The sequence below is a fragment of the Amblyomma americanum genome, chromosome 1 (assembly GCF_052857255.1).
Source record: "Amblyomma americanum isolate KBUSLIRL-KWMA chromosome 1, ASM5285725v1, whole genome shotgun sequence".
Classification (NCBI taxonomy): domain Eukaryota; kingdom Metazoa; phylum Arthropoda; class Arachnida; order Ixodida; family Ixodidae; genus Amblyomma; species Amblyomma americanum.
In genome coordinates, this window is record NC_135497.1 from 344,631,933 (window position 1) to 344,654,727 (window position 22,795).

Here is a 22,795-nt window from a genome sequence, read left to right on the forward strand (position 1 = left end):
CTCTGCAAGCGGAAACATCGTTACGGGTGCGCGCACGTGTACGCACGGTGCCAAAAACGTAGTAAATGTAGAGCACTCGAAGTGGCGTACTGTAGAGCAAGTGAATTTAAACCATCTTGCGGCACTCTTGGCTGTGCGGTTATTTCTGCTCGGCTGCGCTCGTGCGCAAATATCAGTACATACTTTAGAATTTCGCTTCATTTCACCCGCACAGCACAACTCGCGTGATCGAGAGAGAGCAATGTGAATTGCCGCTGCTGCATGCACGCGCTTTTCACTGCGATTCGGGCCCCGCTTGAGACCGCACTGCCTATGAAACGAGATCTGCCCTCAGTTATCGCAGGGCCGTTTCACATGATGCGATTGTTGCCGCAGCGCAGTGCGATTTATGCCACTGTGCGACAGAAATGCGTGTCGTTCTCGTCGCAGGTCCACTGCGACAGACTTTCAACAAGGTGGTCGCACTGTCGCAGCGTCGGTGCGGTCGGAGCGACGGCCACAGTACTTAGCCTGGTTATCTGCTTTGGAAAGGCGAAAACGTTTTACTGAACATAATAATACATCATGGCTCGATATTATTACCCATGATTACGAAATCAACGCCTGCCACGATGTTTGACATTTGTTGCAGCCGAAGAATTTTCGGCCACTGAAAGGCCGCACCGACGCTAGGGCGCTGGTGCCGACGGCACCGACTGAATTCATCGTTGTCATGTGAAACGGTGGCTGCGATTACCGTCGCAACGACAGTGCGACCGGGCCGTTTTTTTTTTTCATTCGCGTCGCACTATACAACAATTTGTATGCAAAATGTAAACTCACATGCCTGCAACGAGGCATCAATTCCATAAACGCACTTCACTTCGTGCGGCTTCTGCTCCACGTCCGATGTTTGCAAGCAGAGGCCTTGCACTGTCGCAGACGCAGGGGAGCAATCCTTCAGGCCACAGCAGATCAGGTGGCCGGCGTTGAGGACTTCTTCGCCTTCAATCAAGCACTGGATTCGTCTTTTCTCTTGTCCAATATGTTTCATTATGCCTCCAAGACACAATGGCCGAGTAAACGAAGGTGGCATGGTTGCTAGCGAGCGAAGAGCACAACAAAGAGACCGGCCGTACGCTGCGCTTATGGACTAGACCAGCTATGCGGCCGCACGAATCATCTCTCCGGGAGCCATATTGGATTGCCTCGCGCGCCACCTATAGCCCGTGGAACTTCCGAATATGGACATGTACACACGTTGTCGGCCGCTCGTGGGGAGGGAGGCCGGCACCGCCGACATGGCCACATAAAACAGAAATGGTGATAAGACAGAGCCCTGCGGCACGCCCATGTCCACCGGGCGAGGCTTGGAGAGCTTACCCCCTACTCGTAGGCGCATGGTGCGCCCGCTCAGGAAGCCATGAACGTATCGCAAAAGGCGCCCGCTCACACCGGCCCCCTCAAGCATTTCGAGAATTGGTGCGCGGTGAACGTTGTCCAAAGCGCCCGAGACGTCCAGTAGTAGCAGCAGCGCAACCTGGCCTGCCACCCTGGCATGCTGCAGCGCTGTAACAACGTCCGATATAGAATGAGCCGTGCACCGCATCCCACGGAAACCCGTCTGCCGCTCGTCAAAGAAATCAACCTCAGCAGCCCGCTCGTTCAGACGCTGCAGCGCCATATACTCCATGAGCTTACCTGCCGCCGATGTTAATGCCACTGGCTGGTATCCGCTCAGCTCCGTAGGTGGGCGCCCTGCCTTTCGTATGGGACAAACGACCGCGGTTCGCCAATCCTCCGGTACCTCCCCGCGTTCCCACACCAGGTTGATGCGCTGCAGGAGGATCTGTCGTTGCTGCGCATTCAGGTTTCGCAGCATCTGGTAGGTCACCCCGTTCGGTCCGGGCGCTGAGCGGCGGCGGCTGCGCTGCAGCGCATTGTTGAGTTTCGCCGCGGTGAACGGCCCATCACATGAACCTTCCGAGGCGACAGGCGAGGCACTGGCGTCGCTTCTGGGGCTCTCAGGAGCAGCTATGCTGGCTGCGTTTGCGGGGCTGGGCGGCGCGAACAGATCGGCAAACCGCTCTGCCAACTCTTCAAAGCTGAGCCCGCTGGAGATTTCGAGGGCGGCCAACGTTTGACGGTTTGCCTATGGTTCAGTGAAGGCCGCACGGTGTCAAGCAGCCTCCGCGAGCTGACATCTTCCTCCATCCTTTGGCATAGTGTGACGATTCCCCAAGGCAGCAGACACCAAGGACACCGCAGGCGCCTTCTCAGCGGCACCCAGCTGCACGGGGAAAAAGGGAGAGGGAAAAGATACTAAACTCTCCCCCTCTTTTCAAGGAGGGGCCAGTCTGACTCCCTCCAGCAATGTGTACTGTCGTTTTACGTGGTTGCTCTTCCCGCGCCCTCGTTAGGGCACGTCGGTGACCCGTTTCGGCATTCGCTTCTAAGCTCACCCCCTTACAATACTATAACAATTCTGGCGACGAGGTGAAAGTTTTCCGGCATCGCATCCTCTGGAACCATGGCGACCTACGGAGCATTAGAGCCATTCCACGGGGAAGGAGGAGCCTGGACGGAATACTTGGAGCGAGTCAAGCTGTTCTTCGACGCCAACAGCGCTCCAGGGGAGAAGAAAAGGTCCGTGTTCCTGACATGCTGCGGGTCCAGTACCTACTCCTTACTACGAAGCCTGCTGACGCCTAAAACTCCAGATCAAGTCTCTATCGACGAGATATTCTCCGTGCTTTCGGGCCACCACATTCCGAACCCTTCCGTGGTGGTCTGCCGCTTCAGATCAAATAGACGCTCTCGCCAACCTGAGGAGTCTGTCAGCGACTACATCGCATCACTGAAAAAGCTTTCATCAAATTGTGAGTACGGCACCTTCCTTCCTGACATCCTGCGGGACAGACTCGTTTGAGCCATTAATGACGCGTCAGTGCAACAACGCCTGCTTGAAGAGCCAAACCTGACGTTCGAGTCAGCAGTCAAGCTTCTAATTGCAATGGAGACGACTAAAAGAGACTCAAGCATGCTGATGCAAGCTCAGGGCATGACCGAAGCGCAGACAGTTCACAGTGCAATGAGCAAGCAAATGAAACAGACGATAAGTTGTTATCGCTGTGGAGAGCCGCACTACGCAACAGTATGCCAGCACGACAAATCCCGGTGCAACGCATGCAGCAAGATCGGGCATCTGGCCAGAGTATGCCGCTCAAAGGCTGCCGACGCGAAGCAAAAGAACGTGTCAAGGAAGCTCAGTACGCAAAAGCAAACAAAGCAGCCAGTTCACAGGCTTGAGGACAGTGGAAATCTTTCTGAAATCCAGTCACAGGTCTACGAGACGTGGCAGATGAACAGCGAGAAAACACTTCCTCCGTTTGTAGCAGTTTTGCAAGTCGCAGGCAGGCCTCTTAGAATGGAGCTAGACATTGGGGCCATTGTCTCCGTAATAGGGGAGACCGCATTCCGGCAGCGGTTTCCTAAGCTCTCAGTAGACCCATCAGACGTAATTCTGAAGAGTTATTGCGGAACACTGACACCCGTTAGGGGCAAGGTTACCGTTTCAGACCAGTTCGGACGAATAGAGGCAACACTGCCTTTGTTTGTAGCTCCGGACCAGTTTGTAGCTCCGGAACCTTTCTCGGACGAAACTGGATCAGTGCGCTTCAGCTCGACCTAAATGACGTAAGTCCGTTGACTCACGAGCGTTGACGAGCTGCTTACTTGGTACAAAGTATTTTCGGACGGACTAGGAACATTCAAATGTGTGAAACCCAAGATTGTTGTCAAGGAAGATTCACCTCCAAAATTCTTGAAACCACGAACGATTCCTTTTGCATTGCAAGACAAAGTTGCAGAAGAATTGCAAAGAATGCAACGAGAAGGGGTACTTACACCCGTCAGAACGTCTGAGTGGGCAGCCCCGATTGTTCCTGTGCTCAAGCAAGACGGCCGCTTGCGCATATGTGGCGACTTCAGAGTCACAATTAACGGTGCCACAGTGCTGGAAAAATATCCTGTGCCGCGAGTCGAGGACCTCTGGGCGAAACTTTCAGGTGGCAAAAATTTACGAGGCTGGACCTCAAAGACGCTTACCAGCAGGTAGAACTTGACACGAGCTCACAGAAGCTAGTACCATCAGTACACCTCAGGGCCTCTTCCATTACACCAGACTACCTTTCGGAGTAGCTTCAGCGCCGGCCATATTCCAGAGAGAAATGGAAAATTTGCTACAAGACATGCGCCATGTCACCGTGTACTTTGATGACATCTTGGTAACGGGATTGGAGACGCAGATCACTTGAGCCACGTAGCCAGTATACTACAGCGTCTACAGGAAGCAGGCATCAAGCTCAAGCTAGAGAAGTGTTCATTTCTAGCGACAGAAGTTGAGTACCTGGGCCATATCATAAACGCAGACGGACTGAGGCAAACACCAAAGAAAATAGAAGCTGTCGTGAATGCTCCATGTCCCAAGGACGTCAAGCAACTTCAAAGCTTCGTTGGACTCATTAATTTCTACAGGCGTTTTATGCCTAACCTTTTGACAGTTCTCCGGCCCTTTATTCTGCTACTTACAAAAGAAACTCCATGGAAGTGGGCAAGCGTAGAGGAACAAGCTTTGAGAGAAAGTAAAGCTCTCCTGACTTCTGCGCCGATGCTGCGTCATTTCGATTCTTCGAAGCAAATCGTTCTCAGTTGCGACGCTTCACCGTACGGAATCGGAGCTGTTCTCGCACACCGAGATGAAACAGGGGAACGTCCCATTGCCTTCGCATCGAGAAGCCTTCTTCCAGCAGAAAAGAATTACAGTCAGCTGGACAAAGAAGCCCTTGCCTTAATTTTCGGCGTATCGAAATTTCATAAGTATCTCTGGGGCCAAGATTTTGAAGTAGTGACTGATCATAAACCACTTCTAGGACTTCTCGGACAGGGCAAGCCTATTCCCGACAGATCATCACCGAGAATGATACGCTGGGCAATTTCCCTGTCAGCGTACAAGTACACGCTTGTGTACCGCCCTGGCACCAGCATCAGCAACGCGGACGCGCTGAGCCGACTACCGCTTCCTACAGAGCCAGGCACAGTACCCAAGCCTGCTGATATCTTCATGCTTAAAAGTGCATATCCTCGACTTCTTTCACCATCCGCCATCGCCAAAGCTACAGATCGTAATCCTGTTATGTCACGCCTACGACTGGCGCTCCATACTGGTGAATAGCTGCCAAGAGGAACTGATTGGACACTATTTAAGAAGAACCGTACAGAGATTAGTGTTCATGAGAACTGCGCCCTGCGAGGAACACGAGTCGTCGTTCCTAAAGAACTACAAGCAGAAGTTCTTGATCTCCTTCATGAAACTCACCCAGGTGTGGAAAAGATGAAAGCAGTTGCACGGAGCCACATTTTGGTGGGAAGGACTTGACAGCAGCATTGCACACAAAGTGCAACTTTGCAAAATCTGCCAAGAACATCAGAGAATGGGACGGAAACCACAGTCTAATCCGTGGCCGTTTCCGAAGAAACCATGGTCTAAACTGCATGTAGACATTGGTGGTCCATTTCAAGGACACTACTTTTTCGTCCTAGTCGATGCCTACTCTAAATGGGTAGAGGTGGTTCCCGTTCATGCACCTTCAGCGGACGCCACAATTCGATGCCCGCGAACCATATTTTCCACACATGGCATTCCAGACATCATTGTCTCCGACAACGGCACCGCATTCACCAGCGAGAAGTGCGCTGATTCCTTGAGCAAGAACGGCATTCGGCGAATCCTGATCCCACCATACCACCCAGCATCGAACGGAGCAGCGGAACGCGTCATGTGAACAATTAGGGGAAACTCAAGAAGGCAGCGCCTGGAGATTTCCAAACAAACATCGACAGGATCCTGCTTTCCTACAGAACAACGCCGCACGCGCTTACTGGGTCTCCTCCTGCTGAGCTCCTCATGGACAGGCAGCTGCAAACGCCCATTCAGTGAATGCACCCCGGCCTAAGGGCGCATGCGGACTTCAAGAAATTGAAGCAAATCACGCGCTGCGACAGCAACGCACGCAAAAGCTGTTTGCCTTCGCCCGGCGAGCCCGTCTTTGTTAGGAACTTCCGACCAGGCCCAGCTTGGATTGCCGGAATGGTTCGCCATCCCACAAGTTCTTCGCCGCTTCAAATAGAACTCGAAGACGGAACGCTGTGGAACAGGCACGTGGACCACGTGCGACCGCGAAGGAAGCCCGGCGTTATCTCAGACGACGAGGAGCCTCTTCCCGCACTAGCAGCGACAACGGACACGGAACAGCTGTCCCCACTTCGCTGCTCATTAAGCACCGAGCCGTCTACAACAGCCGCGGCGCGGCAACCGCAGTCAACTGCGGCCCCTTTGCACCCCCAGGTTCGCCGGTCTACCCGGGTCCGGAAGCCTGTTATCTACTACGGACTGTAGAGGCATAAACAAGACACGGCTCGTCCCCAGTGCCGTGCAGCAGGCTTCATAACAAAGGGAGGGGTGTGACGATTCCCCAAGGCAGCAGACGCCAAGGACACCGCAGGCGCCTTCTCAGCGGCACCCAGCTGCACGGGGGAAAAGGGAGAGGGAAAAGATAATAAATTCTTCCCTTCTTTTCAAGGAGGGGGGCCAGTCTGACTCCCGCTAGCAACGTGTACTGTCGTTTTACGGGGCGCTCTTCCCGCGCCCTCGTTAGGGCACGTCGGTGACCCGTTTCGGCATTCGCTTCTAAGCTCACCCCCTTACAATACTATAACACATAGTGAAGCCCACTGCCGGTGGTATAGCTTGGTGGCGTGGCGGCGCGCTGCCGCGTCCAAGCGGTTGTAGACAGTCCAGTCGGCGGCTCTGTCAGTCCGTCGCGACCGTCGCTCTGGGCGATCTCTCTTCTCGCGCAGATTGAGCAGCTTCATATCAGGTGTGGGCTGCCCTGCCCTTACCTCTGCTCGTTGGGTGGCTGCGAGAGCGCTTCGGACTAGACTTGAAAAGAAATCTGCGCCAGTGGCCGCCGCCTCGTCGGCCGCCCGCCTGAACGCACTCCATGGAGTTGGTAATGGAGTAGGCACGTTTGGGGCGAACCTCCAACTCAGTGGGTTCGATTAGAATGGAGTAATGATCCGAGCCCCAGAGAGATTGTGATCGGCGCCATGTCGCATCGATGCCTCTGGATGCGAAGGCGACGTCGATGCAGGAGCCGGTTGTTCAGCGTCGTCGAAAGGTGGGCTCGCCGGTTTTCAAGGGGTGAGTCCCAGCTGCGTTGCTGCGTCGTGCAGGTCGTCTCCACGCGCGGAGTGACGCGCACTGCCCCACGCACTATGGAGGGCGTTAAAATCACCACAGATGATTTGGCGTGGCGCACAGCACGAAGACACAGCACAAAAACACAGCGCGTTCCACGCGACAGCTGGACGCACATAAACACTGGCCACCGACGTGTCAGCACCACCGACGCGCACTGTCACCACCACGCACTCCTGGGCGTCAGATGTCGCCGCCGCCGAGCCGACGAGGGTGTGCTGGACGTCCTGCCGCACGTATATCGCGCAACTTGATTTCCCGGGGCGATGACATGTCTCACAACAGGGCACTGCGGCACAGGTGGGTTCCTCGCGCATGGCGGCTGAGTGGTAGCCAATGTAGCAGGTAGCTGCATCTGGGGCTCCCCGTCATGTGAACGTACGTACGTCTCCTGCAGCGCGATAACTTCCGGCGAATCCTGTGCGATGCGAACACATATTTCGGCGTACCGCGCCGCAAGTGAACGCACGTTCCACTGCAGGATGGATGGTATGCGGGAGGGAGTCAGGCGGCTAGCCATCATGCTGGCTTATCTGTGCGGGAGCACCCGCTGCTTCTAAGCAAGCCCGGTGTCCATCGATGCCCTCCGGGAAAAGTGCGCTGAGGGCGCGCAACGCCAGATTACGGCGCGCGATCTCCGCGCCCTGTGCGTCAGGGGGCTGGCCATGAGAAGCGGCCGCAGGCTCGGGCCGCGCTGTACAGGACGCCGGGCAGCCGTATCGCTGCTGCATAAGGAAGCGCGCGTGGCGTCTGCTGATGCTGATGTTGCTGGGCTGGGGCCTCTGTTTCAGCCTGGACGACGGCTCGGACAACCTGCTTGGACATCGGTGCCATGGATGTGGCCATTAAAGTGGCCACGTGACCCTCTCGCTGCCAGTGCGGGCACGCTGGGTCAATGGCTGCGTGCCGCCCCCCGCACTTAATGCAGCGCGGGGCTTGCTCGCGCAGGTACCAGGCTCGTGCGGCTCGCCGCAGCGCATGCATCGGGCAGGAGCACGACACACTTCAGTGGCATGCCCCCGGCTGGCGCACTTGGTAAACTGGAGCGTCCGGGGACGGCAGGGTCGAACCGCGAGCCTGCGTTTGAATATGGTGATGAACGGCGGTGGTGTCGGCGCCGCAAAATGGAGAGCGAGTGTGCTGCCCGACAGAGACGCCGATACCATCGGCACAGTTGACTCCGCCGCCGCTAGCAGCTCCTCCGCCGTCCTGCGCCCGTCCACACCGAAGACCAGGCCAGAGCTTTCGTTCTGAGGAGGAGGCACGCCGCGGATGACGGCTATGGCTAGCAGGGCCTGGAGAGCATCGCTGCTCCCCGCGTTCACTGCCACCACATTCCGCCGCATGTTTACCCGGACGGCAAGGACGCCCGGACGGGATCCGATCTCCTCGGCCAACTCCCAGCCCTGTTCCCTGGTGAAGGCGGTGCCCCGGTTCGCCGGCCGAAACAGCACCGTCCCCACAAGGTTGGACGGGACCTCCACGGCAGCCGTGGCTCGCTCCAGGGCAGCTCTCCGACGCCGCTGCGCCTTGGTAGCGATGGTGCGCCACGGGACCAGGCTGGCCCCAGCACCAGCGTCGCCGCTGTCTGCTGCGCATTGCTGCGGCGCGCCGCGGAGTTGGGCGCACTCGCTGCCAGCAGACGAACCCCCGCCGCAGCCTGGTCTCGAGCGGCGGGATTTGGCGAGGTCGCACCCGGTTTTCTTCCGGACGCCGTTGCCACAGCAGCAACAGCAGCAGCATCAGCAGCAGCCTGGAGGTGGGCTCCATGGGGCTCGTGCTGGGCAGGTTCTGCTCCTACGAGTGTGGAGGGAGAAGGAACAGTGACGGTGGGGGTTTAGAGCTTCCCGCTTGGCCACCGCGATGTCCCTGTAGGTTTCCGCGTCCCTGTCCTCCTCGGACCCCGCTGAGCGTCGCCGTTTCCTGAGAACAGACTCATCCATCAGGGTGCACATGCTCTCCTCGGCTGCAGGTGTCCGCGGAGAGCCCGCAGCAGCGGCATCAGGGGGAGAGGGCATCACAGCCGGTTCCCCAGGAGTAGCAATGGCGGCAGAAAGCGCAGGGGTGGCCGGAAATGGCGGGGAGGGGGGTTGCGTCTGGTGAGCAAGCGCCATGGCGTCCCTCAAGGCTAGAACGCGGGGACCGCCGGCGACATGTCCAAGGTCCCGATGACGGATTCGAGGTTCTCCGAGGTGGTGATGAGCGCCGCCGTCAGGCACCTCACCGCGTCCCGCAGATCAGCGATCTCGGCCTCCATTTGCCGAATGGTGCTGGATGACCTTCCTCTGGACGGCGTTCGTCTCCGTGATCGTGAGCGTGAGCCGCCTGCCCTGCGTTGCTCATTGTCACCGCCAAACACTGGCCGCCGCTCGTTGACGGTGCCTGTGGCCTCCATGGGGAGACCCCGCAGCTCCGCGAAGCCTTAGGCTCAGCGTCCGAAGGAGCGGAGAGCTAAAAACACGTCCGCTCGCTTCGAGCGCCCGCCGAAGAATCCCCTTTCCCTAATTGACAAAGGCTATTTCTGAAGGAACAGTGAAAAAAAAGTGTACGCTGCAGCAGCGATCGAATATCGCGCGTTAGCACACCTAACATAGGTCGCCGGTTCGAATCCCTGTCACTAGCTAGACTCTAGCTTAACTAGTAATTTTATGCTACACGAAACGCGAAATCGTATGCCACCACCCCGAAAACTCTCGGCAAACGGTTCAGCCGCAATTTTCATACGAAGATTAGTGAAGGCGTCGAAATGGGGGTACATAATTCACCGCTTCGAATCCCTGTCGCTAGCTAGACTCCAACCTATCTAGTACATTTATGCTGCATGACACGCTGAATCGTATGACACCATCTGGAAAATTATGTGGCAAATTGTTGGCCGACAAATTTTACAAGAATATCGGGGGTTAAGTGCTCCGAATTTGACGGAACCCAGACACAGGTATATATCCCACATCGGAATGCTTTGTCTACGTTGTTGTGCTCAAGCGTCACTCTGCCGCCTGTTACTTTATTTCATTATGTAACCACCTCGGTTCGTGGCAACCACATGGGTTCCGATTTGCGTTATCACGCATAACGCTGAGACCCAAAACGTGACCAGCAGAGCTTCACGCTCAAAATGTTTTCAGAAACAATTTTTGAGGCATATTTTTCGAGCAGTATAATATTAATTAGAATGAGTAATGTTCTTTTATAGACTTGAAATGAACACCAAAATGCTATTTATGATTGGCCTAACATATACATAAAAGGGCTGTGAAGGGGGCTCTAATAAAGTTGCGGCATGCCTGGGATATTGAAGCACGCCGCTTCACGAATAGTGTCCAGCAAGGATTTTTTAAATGCGCTTTGTAGAAGCTGAGTTATCTGTAGTTAAAATTTGAATTTCAGCGTCTTCGCGCCTTTCCCTCTCCTATCGTCAGTTTTTGCATGCTGGAAGGTAGGCGCTCCTTCACCGACCCTCCTCTGGTAGCGGAGCTTCCCAACCCACCGGAGCTAAGCGGCTTATTGGCCGCGGCCACGGTAGGTGCCTGACGTCTGAAAGAATCTAACCAATGGCCACCTCTAACCTTGTCTACGCAGATGCGGGAGATGGAGGAGGGTGCGAGCATGAAAAAGTCGCCGGGAAGGGCTCGCCAACTTTGACGCGCGATTTTGGGTCGTCTGCTGCATGTAGAAGAGTATTGGTTTGGTTTGGTTTGGTTTATGGGGGTTTAACGTCCCAAAGCGACTCAGGCTATGAGCGACGCCGTAGTGAAGTGCTCCGGAAATTTCGACCACCTGTGGTTCTTTAATGTGCACTGACATCGCACAGCACACGGGCCTCTAGGATTTCGCGTCCATCGAAATTCGACCGCTGCGTCCGGGATCGGACCCACGTCTATCGGGCCAGCAGCCGAGCGCCATAACCACTCAGCCACCGCGGCGGCTGTAGAAGGTTATTATTTGGCTCCGGTTTTCATGGCAACACACTGCAGTGATTAAGTGAGTTAAAGTGCTCTCCTCGGAAGGCGTTTCAGAGCCCTTTTAAACATTGTACTGACTTTACGATGCATAGTATGAGTTTTTGCTCAATTTTCAACACTCGTACGACACTCCAATATAGCTAGTAATGTTACTTACACAAATTTGTTAAGATTACCGCATAACAATGTAAAATTATACGTGGACGGGGAGGTAACCCCTTCTCATCCCAAGCCAGAAACGTTAATTAAGAAAACCATGATGAACCTAATTTTTTGCCCAACAATACCAAAGAAACACATGGCTCAAGTGCAAACACCCGCCCCAACAGCTCTCTCAAGGGCTCACCCAGAAATCTGCCCCTGCTGCTACACTTATTACGCACGACCAATATGTCAAGTCTTCGCCGTGTTAGTTGCGGGCCGACACCCGTCGCCTTGAATCGCACAGCCCGCCTTGCGCTGTGCTCTGCCGAAACACAATTGTTACGTCTGCAACAACCATTTTTGGTCCCGCTTCTCGTCGGCAGACGAATAAGAATGCACTTACAGCCAGAACTGCGTAGAAAAGCTTGATGAATTAGTACCACAATAATAAATAACAAAAAATCACGTGAAAACGCGACAACGCAAGAAGACCTAAAAAAACTATACCTCCATATACGTTTTCGATAAAGCTTCGAGCGAGGGACGAAGGCTGTCGCAGAAGTGCTCTTCTCACTCTTCTCTCCATATAGATTTAAAAGGCACCTTATCGGGTGCGCAGCTTTCGCTCCACTCCCAACAAGTTGTGACGCAGCGCAAAGCTAACAGCGCAGCGAAAGTGCGCGGCTGACGAACACAAGAGTCCAAACGCTGGGGAAAGGCCATGACCCGTTGATCAGCCTAATCGTCCAATGCAATTTTTCGCGTCTTACACGATACGCGGCTTTTTTGAAGCCACCTGCGTCGACGAGAAGATTGGTCATGTCGAGAGGGGGCTCGAGCAGACTTTGGTGTGAGTTTTCATCAAGTTTTGCGCTGAGCATTTCTCGAATATCAGAGCGAAAGCTCTATTCCACCCGTACAAAGCTGAAGGTCACATGGCTATGCAATTGGACCTTCAAACCAGGAGGAGCGGAGGCTTGGTTATGACGTCATGCCACGTGACTTGCCACGCCTCGGCACAGCTGCGCGCGTTGAGCCGACCGCGCTCGCTCGCCTCGCAACTGTCGAATCACGTGACTCGCTGCGCCTCGCCACAGCTGAGTATGCCGAGCCGATGGCACTCTCGCAACTGCCGGAATTCGCGTGACGTGCTGTTCGCTACATAAGAGCGTCTGGCGTGTACTTACCTTCACACGGAGCCATTAATGAGCAGCCTGAGAGAACTAGTGCTTCGACGATGTATTGTCGCCATCCAAGCCAAACCACTGATATGCAATAAATTTAATCGAAGCCAAACTATATCAAACCATGCTTAACAGAGCTTTCGCTGAAGGTTCGGTAAGCCGGGATGAACCACAGCTAATTTTTTTTCCTTTTTTGCGAGGACGATTGCGGCCGCAAGGCCTGTGCAAAATGTCAAAACCTGGTCAGGGTATTTTAAACTGTTGCACTTTCTTACGAATGCTTCCTCGGGCACACATCCATTTGAGCATTCTGTCTTTTATTCGTGGAATAAATGTTCCCTTTTGCTCATGGAAATGAGAACGAAAACATCCTAACAGTTAACCATGAGCTCTCCCAGCCTAACCCTCAGCATGAATGTACTGGTGACAGACGAACTATAATGTGTTTTGACATCCTATGCACCCCGAATAAACTGGAACAACTTGACGTACTCCTGTGTCGTAAACTGTATGCATGGGCGAGCGATGAATTTTCGTGAGAAAAGATAGGCGACTCTTGCTACGATATCGCAGTGCAATGAACTCGGATTCCTCTTTGTTTCCATCCACTCCCTCGTGGGCTGCCTCATCCAGCAGGTCCGCGGGCCACTTCGTTTTCATCGTAGGCATGGAATAAAGATCCCGCCCATAAGGTCGAACAACTTCTTCTTCTCCTCAAGTAATCCCCTTCTTTCCCCCTCCTCCTCGTTTTCTTTTCGGAAAAAACCACCAACATCGTTTTTTTCTTCCTTCTATCCACAGTTGCTCGATTAAGGTGCAGACCGCGAGGTGACTTGTAATCATATTTTGGAGGACAAAAAGCTGGCCGAATTTTTAACCTAATGTCGGTTTCACTTTTTATTCTAGCCTCTCTTTCAGCTTTCTCAGGCGTGCGCTGAATTTTACCCGTCGCTAATTCTCAATACACTGCAAATCAAGCGAATCACACTTCTCGCCAAGAAGAGAAAACGAAGCCGATTAAAACGAATTCGCGCGTGGCCATCGGTCCATGAAGGATTGATCTTCCAGGTCCCCGGCGCTTTCCGAACACTGCGTCAGAGGTGAAGCCGCTCTTTCAAGAACCTGCTCTGCCCGTTCTTCAAGGATGTGCCATCCGAACAGCTACTCGGAGGATGATTGCCGCGCAGGCGCTTCGCAAACCTGCAGGCGCAAAGCTTCCACCAACACCCATGCAACGTCTTCGCTTTCTGACCGGGCATTGGTCGCCCACCCCGTCCCGGAGGTCGAGCGTATCCTTGTCCAGCTCTTACGTCGCGGCAGTCAACGCTCAGCACAGGCAGACAATGGGGATCGCCAGCCCCAAGTTCTGCTCCGAGGACCACCGATGACGCGCCAAGCTGTCTACCCAAGCACCCAGCAAAGCGCAACTGTCAATCATCCTCCGCGCGAACACCACGGTGAGTTCATGAACAGCCGTATTCTGGAATCTTGGCACACACTCGCAGAGCATTGTGCTTTGAATACGGCGCGAATCGCTGTTCAGCGCAAGCGTGTCCATTGAGAGAGCCTCACCACGTAAAGAAGCCGCACACTAAATGTTTATTATATGCATACCATATACGGAAAAGTGACGGCGCCCCTATTTCGACGACCTTACGCGCGGAGGCGAAGGCAGAGTTATGGACCAAAGTTTACACGATGCGGATTCGTCGAAAATAATTTAACCTTGTGGTGCCTCGCTACCAAGTCAGTTGGTATTTATTTCACCGCATGCAGCACGCCTGTTCCTTCATGATTGCATGTCTTTCATTGACCTTCGTTGCCTGACTACGGAGAAATATTTTTTCCCACAAACCCATATTCACCAAACTTTTGCCCCAGACTGTACGTGGATAGCCTTACATTTCTTGAGCATGGTTATTTGTCCTACTAAGCAAGGCTATTAACGAGCTTTCTCTAAAAATACAGTCTAAGTTGAGGATGAACCCAGGCCTGCAGGTCAGTCCCTCCTAAGGGCAACCTAAGCCAGGCCGATTTCAGTACGAGCATCCAAATTGCTTCCTGACGCTTGCAAGCGACATCGAAGCACGTCCATTAATGGAACTGCATATTCGCTGATGGGTTGTCCCGGAAGAGTGTACGGGTCGAAGCAACACGAAGGTTAACACTTCATTAGCGTACGACCAAGCATCTCTCTCAAAGTTTGAGCCTGTACACTTTAATGTTTTTCGGATTCGTTTTCTTCCAAACGCATAACCAATGCAAACATTTTATAAGTTCGAAGCGTTTCCAAGCGTTTCCATTGGTACTACTTGCACCAGTACAGCGGCTATCACCCGCTCAGATAAACCACACGTGATGACGGCGCGCTGGGCTTAGCAAATGGAAGTCCGACGTGGTGCCTATTGAGTAGGCCTTGTTCCCATACGTCGAGGATCAAGCCGCCAACAGCAAGATGAAAATCCCTGTTAGGCAGTGAGGTGTATAACATCCGGGTAGTGCTACTCGCTCTCTGAATCGCCCCGGGCGCAGTTCGGACGCCGGACAACAGGAAAGCTTCTCTTATGGTAGAAATGGGCTCACCTCCATTTGTGCAACGTCAAGTTCTGGTCCACCGCCACTCGCCGAGCGCCTCGTCCCAGACTTCCGTTAACGGAAAATTCGTCTCTCCTGGCGGGGAAAAAGTATAATTGCTTTTTAGAAAACTAGTCCCTCCCAGCAGACTAACTAGCCACATTTCGCAGGCAGTAATTCGTTGTAAACGTAGCGTAGATGTAGTCCTGTAACTCAATGGAGCAGACAGCACACGAAGAGATGAACACGTATATCTTTCTATAATAACGGAGTAATTACTCACTGGCATCCACCCAAGTGCAGCCATGCGGCTACAAAGAAACTATGCAGCTTCCACAGAAACTTCGTTGTGAAAGAAAACTTCGTCCTGGTGCCGGATTCGAACCGCGGTCCAGGACTAACTTTTCTTTAACCACGGAGTTTCTGTGGAAGCTGTATAGCTTTCTTTTTTGGCCGCATGGCTGCACTTCAATGTATGTAAATAATTACTCCGTTAGTACAAATCTACTCCATCTTAGGGAACTCCCCTGAACATTTCACCCTACACCCTTCAAGTGGTTCACGTGGCCTGTGTTGAGCGTGCATCAAGACCGGATTCATTTATTCAATCTCATTCATTCCTTTCGCATCTCCAGCCAAGATGCTCTTCGAAGACTCCAAGCCTGGCACCCAGCAGGCTAAGGTTGCCGCGGTGGAGAGGAAGAAGGATGTCACGCCGGATCCTGGCTATGAGGCAGCTGGGACAAAGCTGGGGGCGGCCAAGCCTGCAGCTAAGAAGTGCAGTGTGCAGCAGCCAGGTGCGAAGGTCGAGGGTGACTGCGGCGGGCCCTAAAGCAAACGGAGCTGCTGAGCCTCCGGCTGAAAGCAACGGTGCCACCCCAATAAATGCCCACAAGTGTTGTGGTTTCTGTCGCATTTTTTTCTGCAAGTTGGTCTTTTAATTTACAGGTATACCGGCCACATTTTATGCAGTAAATGCAACTTCAAGAATGCCGTCTGTCGTCTGTTTTCTTCACCCGTGTACGTTTGCGCTAACGCTATGCATTCTCTAAATGTAATAATTTCTACGTCACGAACTGGTTCTCCAGCTCGTTATCCTCTCGTAGGATGGGCTTCTTAAACCCATACAGTGACTGCTTTTATCAGCCCTATGCTCATGCCTTCTATTATTAATCCCCGGTATTATAGCAAACAAAACGCCCGATCCTGCAATACTACAACCGCTGAAAACTTCCTCGAAGTGTAAGATTTTTTTTCGGGGCGATAGGCTCAGAGTATAGATTTTTAGAGGCATTGCACGCGGCTCTTCATTCGTCCTTTTAGAGCGGTAGCTCTGCTCCTATCATGACCCCTCCGGGGTTTCAGCGAATTTCACGTACGCCGCGCGCGCCGCAGAGGAGTACGGTAGCGTACAGTGTTCTAGAAGGGGGCAGTGGGCTCACTGTCGTATCCCTGTGCCGCTCCGCCACGGCGCACTCAGCGTCGACTTCCCGCATGCCCGCCAGGGGCGCTGACGCATGTTTCACCTGAAAAACTTTTCTTGCCTCGTGTTGCGGTTGCGGTGGTGCGCTCGGTACAGCTCGGTTGGTTCGGCGTTGTCGGCGCTCGACTGCAAATACCGCCGGCGTTGTATGCGTGGCAATATCTCTCTGTGCTTGTGCTGTGCACTCTAAAAAAAAGAGGTGTAAAAAATGGGCAACAAAGGGGTAACTTCAAATTTTACCCCTTCTCGGCAGGCATGGCATAACTTTGCACCCTTCAAATGCCTGCTGCGAGACGTTTAGTCTGTTTCGTGAAAGTTGCACCTTTTTTATCCCTTTTTGTCAGTGTTGAGAACTGTGTTTCGTTTTTTATGCCAAATATGGCAGAAAAAATGCTTCCTGGGATTTGTCCTAGAGGGCGCTTTGGGTTTAGTGACTGAAATGTTGGAGGCGAAAGCAATACTGAGGCATTGTTTGCACTTGCGCAGTGTCTCCATGCTAGCGGGTTCTTTTTACTGAAAAGCGCAGTTTTCTTTCTTCTTAAGAAGTAAACTTTGAAGCACGGCAGTTCTAGTTGATCAAAAAGACATCTTTTATGTATGTTGTAGTTAGAGCAAGATGTCTTATAACAAGAAAAAGCTTTGTATAAAAGCTTTGCTGTTTTTTATCCTCCGAGAGTTGCTGATCATAACTTACCACTCTAGGTGTAATTTTCCCTTTAGCAACAAAACTGAAAACAATGACAATGACGAATCTTTTTTTTATGGTGCAATGCTCAAAGAGGCACCCAGAAGAAATACATGTATGTGATGTCAGGATTGATTTCCGCACCTTCGTTTTTTAAACTTGCATGGATCAAGGTTTTTGTAATTCTTCATTTCTCAAATACGAGGTAGCACATTGTTTTACTTATAGATTTATGAAGGTGCCGTGACCAACCTTGTTTGTAAATCACGTCTGATGAGGGCAGTTGCATGAATGCGTCCTTGAAACAAGTTGTTCTTTAGCGGTGAGCACCCTCAGCGATGTAAAGCTGGACCCTCGGGGTAGTACGCGGGACACGTTTTTACTCCGACGAAAGCGCGCGCGGCACGGCGACGTCACGCTGGCCACAGCGAGACCCTCTACACTCCAACGGCGTTTGACCGCCGACGCGTTCGGCGGGTTCGGCGCACCTCGACCACACCAGCGTCAACTTGGAGTGTATTTCGATTTCGCTCCGAGCGCGTCAGTCTCCGCCGGCCCGACCAGACCGGTTCCGCCTCTCGTCGAGGAGGCATTTTCCCGTTTTCCAAAAATGATGGGAACCGTCTGGAGTTCAGGTTTGCACAGATTAAGGTGAATACCCCTCTTCATTTCTGAAAAGTTACAATGGAGGGCGACTGACTCATCTCTCTTCACACTACCCCGGTTCTGGGTAGAGTAGGAAGTGAAAACCAGTCTGTGAACGAGGGTGTCTGTCGGAAAGCAACTTCTTTTAAGTCAGTTTTTCTGGAATTTTGAAAGTTGAAACCGAAAAGTCTTCTTCACGTGAATACAGCCTTTTAATTTCCTGCTCTGCAACAGAGGGAATGTGAGTCAATCACCACCCATTTTATTCTTTTTATAAAAGAAGAGAGAGTGACGGCCCTTAATCTCAGTGAACCTGAAGCCCCACAGGTTACCACCAACTTTCGAAATCGAGTGTAAAGGGTGGTTCACATGCAAGCGATTCGGCGAATAGAGCGAACAGCAGCGCGGCGCTACGAAGCGTTTCGCGAGCTTTCGGTTCACATTCGTCGCCACTGCGCGTTTTCCACCGCTGCAGTGGCTAGAATTCCAGCCACAGCACACTTACAGTGAACTAGAAGTTTAACTGTTGTACAACCGCTGCGAAAACCAATGTTGCTGGCAAAAGATATGCGCTTGCAACCGGTTTTGGTGCCCTGCAAACACAAAAAATCGTAATATATCAGCACAATTTTATTGTTTATTTTCATTGTTTATTTGAATAAATATAAATCTTTCGTTTTAAGCATTCAACACCACTTTATATAATTTCTTTTTTAAGCAGCACAAACACTGGCCTATGCGCATGCTTTCTTGCACGATGCCTTTACTGGTCACGTGGAAACGCCGAGCCGTCAATGGTTGAGATGCGGTGCTGCCGCGTCACCGCCGCGAAGATTTCCAACGGCGCCCCCGAAATACTGATAACAGACAGGAGGACAGCGTTCACGGCGGAGCTAACCCATGCCATTCTGCAGCACAGCCATACAAGTCACCGGAGAACAACTGCGTACCATCCGCAGACAAACGGGCTTACAGAACGCCTCAACAAGACCATCGCCGATATGCTTTCTATGTACGTAGACGCAGAACACAAGACATGGGACGTCATTCTTCCCTATGTGGTGTTCGCCTACAACACCGCTGTGCAAGAGACCACCCAAATGACACCATTTAGTCTCGTCCACGGGAGGGAGGCCACGACCACACTCGACGCCATGCTGCCCGACGTTACCGACGAAAGTAACCTCGACGTCGCCGCCTACCTGCAGCGCGCAGAACAAGCTCGACGACTTGCCCGTGAGAGAATACAAGACCAGCAGCGCACCGACGCCCGACGCTAGAATCTTCGAAGACGCGCAGTGCAATACAAGCCAGGCGATAGAGTTTGGGTTTGGACGCCGATTCGCCGCTGCGGACTGAGTGAAAAACTTCTGCGCCGCTATTTCGGCCCGTACAGGATTCTTCGCAGACTGGGTAGTCTGGACTATGAAGTCGTCCCTGACGGAGTTACAGCATCCCAGAGACGCCGCACACGCTCAGAAGTTGTCCACGTCGCCCGTCTGAAGCCTTACTATTCGCGCTAATGACTCTTTGTGTTTACATTATGAGTATTTATTTTGTATGCTCTGTATCTTTATGTCCGTTATCTCCGTTTTTAAGCATCGGGTCGATGCTTGTTTAAGGGGGGAGTAATGCCGCGAAGCTTGCTTCTTTTGTCTGATCTTCTTATCGCGGCAGGCACGCCGCATAAACAATTTTCTGGGACGCGAGACGCGACCAGAGTTATCTCGATTTTTCCTAGCCTCGCGCAAGTGTACCTACTATGTTCTGGAACTTTCCTTGCCGCCTTTAAAATCGAGCACGGCTAAGAGCGGCGGGCATTCTGTTAGCCGACGACCGCCGAGCACGTTCGCTGCTATCGCCGCCGCTGAGTTTTCAGAGCTGTTCTTAGTGGGCGTAAGCCGGCCTATTAAAGTATTCTCTTACGAGCTGCTCTGTGCCTTCCTCAAGACCGGACCCCAGTCGGTGCTACGTGACCCCGGCGGAGTTCCCGTCACCACCTCGTGACAATATAGAGGTTGGTTATATTCTGCGCATTTCTCTATCACCTGATTGATAGTGTGAATATGATCTATTGTGGAATATCTTTTACGAAAGCCTGCCTGATCATTTGGTTGATTAAAGTCTAACGTTGCCCTGACTCTATTAGCGATTACCTTAGTAAATACTTTGTCTGCAACGGATAGTAAGCTGATCGGCCTGTAATTTCTCAAGTCCTTGGCGTCTCCCTTGTTATGAATTAAGATAATGTTTGCATTCTTCCAAGCTTCTGGTACAGTCGAGGTCATAAGGCATTGCGTATACAGGGTGGCTAGTTTTTCAAGCACGATGTCCCCTCCATCCTTCAACAGATCTGCTGTTACCTGATCTTCCCCAGCTGCTTTTACCCTTTTCATTGCTTCTAAGGCTTTCTTTACTTCATCTTTAATTATTGGCGGGATGACGCATTGCTGTGCACTGCTGTCTTTCTCATTAGCGCTCTGATTACATTGGCTACTGCACAGGTCTGTGTAGACCTTTTCGGATACGTTAACTATCTTATCCATATTTTTAATGACATTGCCCTGCTTGTCTCTAATGCATACATCTGGTTTTTACCTATGCCTAGTTTCCTCTTCACTGTTTTTAGGCTACCTCCGTTCTTTATAGCATGCTCGATTCTCTCCATAATAAACTTCCTTATGTAGGCTACCTTGCGCTATTTATTAAATTTGATATCTCCGTTACTTCTATTCTATCGGTAGGGTTAGATGCCCTCATGTTTTGGCGTTTCTTAATCAGATCTTTCGTCACCTGAGATAGCTTCCCGGTATCCTTTCGAACTGTCCTACCGCCTACTTCTACTGAGCACTCCGTAATTATTGATGTCAGATTATTGTTCATTGAATAAACATTAAGATCATCTTCCTTTAAAGCCGAATATCGGTTTTGCAGCGCTATCCTAAACTCCTGTGCTTTCCCTCTTACGGCTAACTCGTTAATGGTCTTCCTCGTCACTAGCTTCTTCCGTTCCCTCTTCAAGTCTAAGCTAATTCTAGACCTTACCATTCTGTTGTCGCTACAACGCACCTTTCTGAGGACGGCCACATCCTGAATGATGCCAGGTTTAGCGCATATTATGAAGTCGATTTCATTTTTAATCTCACTATTGGGGCTCTTCCAGGTCCATTTCCTGTTTTCTCGTTTGCGGAAGAAGGTATTCATGATCCGTAAATTATTTCTATCCGCAAATTCGACTAATAACTATCCCCTACTATTACTAGAGCCTATCCCATAGTCACCTACCGCGTGGTCGTCAGAATGCTTCTTGCCCACCTTCGCATTGAAGTCGCCCATCAGTACACTGTACTGCGATTTTACTTTATTCATTGCCGATTCTACGTCCTCATAGAAACTTTCTACGGTCTGGTCATCATGGCTGGATGTGGGTGCGTAGGCCTGCACCACTTTCAGCTTGTACCGCCTATTCAGCCTAATTACTATAGCTGCTACCCTCTCATTAATACTGTAGAACTCATATACGTTACCAGCTATATCCTTATTAATGAGGAATCCCACACCTAGTTCTCGTCTATCATCTAACCCGCGATAGCACAGTATGTGTCCGTCCTTTAGTACTGTATACGCCTCACCTGTCCTCCTACCTTCGCTAAGCCCTATCACATCCCATTTAATTCCCGCTAGTTCCTCAAACAGCACTGCTAGGCTAGCCTCACTAGCTAAATTTCTAGCGTTAAACGTTGCCAGGGTCAGATTCCAATGGCGGCCTGTCCGGAGCCAGAGATTCTTAGCACCCTCCGCTGCGTCACTGGTCTGACCGCCGCCGTGGTCAGTTGCTCTGCAGCCGCTTGGGACTGAGGGCCGAGGGTTAATTGATTTGATCATAGAAGGTTGTGGCCAAATCCTGCTCTGGTGAGAGAGTGCGTTGTCGGTTCTGGTCACCGAGATCAGGCCGCACTCCAGGCCTGGTTATGCAATTCCATCGACACGCGGATTTTTTTTTAACCCGGTGGAGAATTCCGCGGCACCAGGATTTGAGCCCCGGTCCTCTTGCACGCGAGGCGGATGTTCTACCTCTACGCCATCGCTCTCACATTACTGTGACGAAAAACGCTGCTCAACAATTCGTTTACGGATTCTGAAGTCATTATGTGTGTCCTGCGGCTGTGGCTGTGCAGATGCCCCCGCTGTTCCAACAGAAACTGCGGCAAGAGAAGGCTGTGTGAAGCTGGAAGGCTGGACATCTGGAGGGATTGGATCCACTAGGTGCAGGCTCAAGTTGTGGAGGGCAGGGCGGCACATGCATTTATCACGAGCGCAGAAGTGAATTCTTTATCTGAAGTTTCATATCCAGGCATGGAAAGCGCCTTTTCCAAATCCCAAAAACCCTCTCTACGCTGTTTCGTGTCCTCTTCTGTGAGGTGTTGTACCTAGGAAAAAAAATATTGGCTAAAATGCTACAGTGCTCAAAGCAGCAGCAATTTTCTACACAGTGCTATTGTATTTATAGCTTACCTTCTCTCTGCACTGCTTTTAGGGTCGATAAATGGAGTCATAAGGTAATGGCTACACGCATAGCCTGAGTCTCCAAGCAGAATTCCAGGCACGGCACCATTTTCGAACCGGGCTATTGCATGGCTGTTGTCGATGATACGACTGTCACGGGCTGAGCCGGGCCAGCTGGCTACGACGTCAAAAAATTGAAGCCGAAGCCCTGTGATTGCCTGTGAAAAGAGATTCCCTTGTCATCAACCCTTTCAAACTATTGCAAGCCGCTCACAATGCAGGCAATCTACTCCAGTATCATTAAGTGTTACA